The sequence below is a fragment of the Podarcis melisellensis genome, assembly GCF_964234715.1.
Source record: "Podarcis melisellensis genome assembly, chromosome: 1".
Taxonomy (NCBI): domain Eukaryota; kingdom Metazoa; phylum Chordata; class Lepidosauria; order Squamata; family Lacertidae; genus Podarcis; species Podarcis melisellensis.
Genome location: NC_138528.1, coordinates 53,691,327 through 53,697,233, shown reverse-complemented (window position 1 = coordinate 53,697,233; position 5,907 = coordinate 53,691,327). Strand labels below are relative to the sequence as shown.

Sequence of the window (5,907 nt, the reverse complement as noted above, 5' to 3'; positions counted from 1 at the left end):
TCGGAGGAGATACAATAAACTTTTGCATTCCTTCATCCTTGTTGGGACAGTATGCATCTAAATTATGCACCAACCCAAAAGGATGAAGCCAAAGGGTTGGAGTCACCCTTATCAATAGTCTTGAACAACCTAGAGTACCTTGGTGTTGGAGAATGTATCCCATGCCATTTCAGGGCAACTTGCTAAACTCTGTGATAGTTCCATCAGAATCAGGCTCAAAACTCAAGGTCAAAGAGAAAGGCCAGCAGATGCTATGTAACAAAAGATTAGTTCTCAGGGCAATGTGTGTGCCAGGGTCTCCAGACACATCAGTGGTGTCCAGGGAGATGCACAGTGGTTGAATTCTTGCTCCATCAGTGAAGTAGTGGTCATATTTCTGTGAATTACAACTGCTCTGGGATGGCGGGGCCGGGGCCACGCAAGTTTGGGGAGAAGGCAATGGGCTAAGAAGCTTTATGTATTGGCTATTATGCTATTTCAATGAATGGAATGGGCTAATACACAAGAGCAATCAACTGCAAATGATCCTTGTACCACTACCATAGTAAATTGCAGCACAAATCTTTTTGAGGCCAATTGCAAGAACACCTTTAGCCAGTTAAGTTAAAAACAAAACAAAACTCAAAAGGGTTAGGACTTAAAAATGGCCAAGCAAACAAGCATATATATTTTTCTTCCTGAGGTACCATAACTTTGGTTAATAAAAAAAAAAGCTGAAATGAAATAAATGACACTTAAAAGAGGAGACCAAGTTTCTGGAGGATGAGTCTCCCAATGAACCACATGCATCACTTAATTCTGCAAGGGATGTGCATTTGGAATTGATGCATTCAGCAAATAAAGGATGGATTCAGGTGGCAGCATCCTTCACAACTCATTTAGTGCTGTACACTGGAAGAGGGGCAAGGACTCACAAGAGGATATAAGTGGTGCGTATAGGAAATGTGCTAGTGTCTCCCTTCTGTGTGGTGTTACCCTAATTCCTGCATTCTGTGACATCCATAGCAAGCACAACTTCTGTCTCCACCATTAAATTGAATTTAAATTTAAATACTTTATTGCCACTTGTATACAGTGAGATTACATGAGCACTCAGCTCTCTTAGTCTTAATTCCCCTCCTTTACTGACGCATACCCACCAAACCCGAAAGTCAGTTACCCTGTTGTTATCTTTTCATTCAGCAGCCTAACAGACCACAGATAGAAGCTGTTCTTTACCCTGTTGGTGGGACTAATCATGTTTCTATATCTTCTGCCTGAGGGCAGGAGATCAAGAAAGTGCCGGCCAGGGTGTGAATCATCTCTGAGAAATTTCCTCATTCTCCTGAGGCAACGTTCTTCCACAATGTCATCCAGTGGATTCACAGGACAGCCCATAATATCTTGTGCTGTATTCACCACCCTCTGTAGGTACTTCCTATCAGTTGATGTCAAACCAGCGTGCCACACTGTGATGCAGTATGAAAGGACATTTTCTATTGTGGACTGGTAGAAGGAGATCATCAAATGTTGATTGACATCGTTCTTTCGCAATACTCTGAGGAGATGGAGTCTCTGTTGGGCTTTCTTAACTACCTGGGTTGTATTGATTTTCCAAGTAAGGTCTTCACTGAGATAAACTCCTAGGATGGTAATGAAACCATGAGACAAGATTTCAGACTCTTGGGGGACAGGGGCTTTCTCCTGAAGGTTTGACCCTCTGGTCAATGTGTCTCCTGAGGTTTCCCTTTACAGTGCAAAAGTGCAAACTCCTCTGCCAGCCCATTTAGCTCCTTCTCTTCTCAACTGCCAATATTTTGCTTGTGATATTTGTAGGGGCCAAAATCATGAACCTACTAATCCTTGTCTAGCTTTCATTTGGATCAGCAAGAAAGGAACTGCACAATCTCCCTGTGGTTTTACGGGGAAGCTCTCCTTTTTTGAAGATAAAACCCTCCAAAGATAGCTCAGTTTCTCTTTAAAATAACAAGATGTAGAAGGAATCACTAGGTAAGAAAATGTAGTGGACTATTTCTATGAGACAGACTTAGAAGGATCTGAGATAAGAGTATACAATGAAAGGGGAAGGTAGAATATTAAGTACTATGTGAAGGAAAAGGTATATAAACATGAATAGGATAGCAGTCTCAGATACAAAAATGCAGTTTTTTTCAGTAGAAATGGCGGAATGTCAAATGATGAGGGTCATTCAGCAATTATGGATGGATGGATGGATGGATGGATATAAATATATACTGTAATGCATTGCTGAAAACCAATAAAATCTAAGCAAAGTGTTTCTCTGTTCTCGGATAGCTTTTTAATTGGACACAAATATGATGGCGTTCCCAAGTCAAGGAAGGACAGATCTAAACTGTTGGGGAGGGGGAGCTATTAGAATATTTCAAAGGAGATCAAAGGTATAAACCTCAGAGATGGCAGAGAAAGCCAACAGAAGGTTAATCAATTCTCCTTTTAACTTTCATAAATAAGATCACGTTTAAATAGAAAATGAGCTTATGAAGAAGACCATATGTGAATGGCATTTGGCGGGTGGGGGGAGGTGGACTGAAGGTTATGAAATAAGCAATTAGCTTTTCTAGTAAAGTGCATTTGAAAACTGAAATGCTTAATTATCTTGTGTCATTCTTTTCACTTTGCCTTCATATGGGGATTGGGAAGTGAAGGTAACTAGACAAGACAGTGCCATCATCCTGCCTCCTAAGTTATTAAGCAGCTACTGGTACAGGCATAAGCTTTTCCCCGAGTCACCTCTATATATAACTTTGGAAAGATCCACATATAGACAGATGTAATGCCTGTTTTATGCATGGGAATGTCAGTTTCAAGTAATCTAGGAAAAGAGGCAAGCTTATAAAATGAACAGGTTATGAATGTATGCTATTGCTGATTTCAGCACAGGCATTATACTATACTGCTTTTTTATAAAGAACTCACATAACTATGAAAGATTCCAATTAACTTTTGAATGATATATCCTTAGAACGATGTCAAAATCAGAATCATGCAGAAAGAGTATGATATATATTTTATTAGGCTAAAAGCTCATGTGTCCATTTGCCAGGCACCAGCAAAACCAGTATTGGCAATATTGCTACGAGGACTATAAGCATCGTTTGATTTTAAATGCTGTACTGTACTAAAATTGGAGAATGTCCTGCATTTGTCAGAATCTGACTGTGGCAGCATCAGGCTGTAAATGGCTTTAAAGTCCTAAATGGCTTAGGTCCAGAATACCTTAGGGATTGTCTCTTTCCTTAACATCCACTCCTGCTTTTATTTTTGGATTAAAATACTAGATTTTTATTATTTTTCAGCTGCTGAGAGTCTGTTTTGTTTTGTTTTGTGGTGCTCTAATTACATTGTATTATTTAAAATATATATGCTGTAAACCACCATGACTAGCATATTTACCCTGGATAAATCAATCAATCAACCAAAATCAAAAAAGGGGGGGAGAATAAAAAAAAACCCACTGACCCCATTTCTAGACACCCCAAATCAGCCACCATGCCAAAATCCTGGCACAATGACTGCTGCTTCGGCATTCATTTTGTACAATACTACTGTACAATAAGTACTGTATTCAGTAGCATACTTCAACTTTGGATGAATGATTTACACAATATCTGCATAGATTATATAGAGTTCTAGAGGATGGGAGTTTAATACACACCCACACCCACACACCTACATATATATGTGTGCAATTCTTTTCTTTTGGCATTTTGTATTAGGCTGCTTGTCAGCTAGTTTGAGAAAAATCAATGAGGCAAACAATGCAATGCTAGCCTGAGTTATGCCTGCTGGACAGAGCTATAGGATCACAACCAAATTGATAGTAAACGTTCATAAAGTCATGCACAACAATATCATTGTGTCAGAGCAATCCTGACCCAGCAAAAGCTGAACACTAGCAGGACCAAAAGTGGGAAAGTGGCGCTGGGAAAACAATGAATCATGCTACAAAGTAGTCAACAGAGTCAGAATCTTTACTGGTATGAAATTAGCATAGGTAAAATTAGCTTAGCTAAAAACACCCATCCACTAAAGTCAGGTGAGAGTCTTTGTGCCAAACACTTTACTTCCCAGCCACACTGCTGAATGTGATTCCAACTAACTCATTAGTCTATCAGTGCATTAGGGATATATCAGTCCCAACAAAGTTAATACAGCTCACACAGACAAGCAGCATCACAGTGCCCTGGGGGATGTTTGCCTATCTGACTCCAAAGTATATGAAAAATGAAGAAGATCTCCCAAAATCCATTCAAAGAAAATGGGGAAAATGCCCATGAACATCCTCTCCCTTGTATGTCAAGCAATTGTATTGCTGGAAACATAACATATCTCTACAGAAACATGAGTTTATAAGGTTAATTGCAACTGAGTACTTTGGCAGCATTATGCAAATCATTTATACTTAAAAAAAAGAAGAGATAGCTAAACAAGAGATTTTTCTCTTAACATACAGGGTTATATGAGCCCCAACCATTTTCCCCTGTTAAAAAAAGCACTCTAATCGTACTCATTAGCAACAAGATTTAAATAAGTAATTGGTGTTTTCACTTTGTGACCTTGAAGGAGAGCACAGCTTTCATGTACTTTGCATTCATTATTGCTAACAGAGTTCAGGGTCATCTGGCTTCCCCACCTCCACCCCCTGCTTTTCTTTTTTAAACCTACTTTTTATAGGGATACTTCTGTCCACTGTGATCTGTGTCAGAAATCTCATTTACAAGAAGCCAGCCGAGCTCAAAATTGTTCTGCCTGCTCTAAATGTACAGTTTAAACCTTTTCAGCTCTGGAGATTTGGCCCATTTTATGGCTTAATAAAGATCAGCAAATAAAATGAATTTGGGGTCTCAGCACAGTTGCTTGTGGATTCCTGCCAACATCACATATCCAATCATTCAATTAGTGTTAATAGCACTGTTTGCTTAGAATCTTATATGCACAATAGGAGGGAAAGTTTTAGGTCATAATGCATTGGCAGAGGTTTAGGGACAAGCTTCACAGCATCATATATCTTCTATATAGCTGACAAGAGCTATTACCTCATTGATCTAAGCAGCATCGAATTCATCCTTATTTAAAACAACATGCAAACAAGCTTTTCCAACATGTCCACATAATAACTGCCACAAAAGATTCCCCCCCCCTCTGGTATATTCAAAAGCTGCCCTACTTTTCTGGATTACATGATAACAAAATAGTACAACCACTGTTTTGTTTTTGGAGCATTTTGTATAAAATGTCTGAGCTTTGTAGACAAATAAAATAAATTCACTGTTTCCACACAAGATTTTTAGGGTGGAATTCAACCGTGAACTATTACAAATGTTCTGTCTGCACAAGCATATCAGCTTGCCAGATGGAAAAATTCCCCCTCTGCTCCTCAGCTGTTGTAGGGGTTATCCCACCCACCCCCAGCCAATTTCAGGGGTGCGGGGAGAGGGGATGGGAAAGCTTAATTTGCAAGTGAAAACTCTCATGAAGAGCTTCTACTGACTGGGTTCATTAGGTGAATCCCACCAGTTCTACTGGTGGCAATTTGTACTCTCTGCATAGCACTGATGCAAACTGTGCATAGTACTGATATACCCCAAGGGTCTAACCAGATATGCCATTTTTCTCACCTATAGCCCTGGTGGTCTTGCTTATTTGATCATAAAGAACTGGTGCAGCACAGCACAACCATCCCTGCAGTTAGATTCACAGTCATAGAGCTCAGTTTGTCTTGTCTTTTATTCTATCCTAAACAAACAAAACAAAACAAAACCCACTTTGCCTAGTCTGTGCAATAAGTTTTATTTCCAAGGCGATGCACTTCTGTCTTTCAGGAGATGAATCTTCAGTTGCCAGAAATCAAGAATGTACCTGTATGGTGTATGTATGTGTTTATTC

At 39.4% G+C, this 5,907-nt stretch overlaps 1 protein-coding gene across 7 annotated transcripts in view; it reads right to left on the bottom strand.

Annotated features, from left to right (window-relative positions):
• LRRC4C (leucine rich repeat containing 4C) overlaps window positions 1–5,907 on the bottom strand; it is a 611,700-nt gene that overhangs the window by 61,914 nt on the left and 543,879 nt on the right. The gene's annotated exons all lie outside the window — the stretch shown is intronic.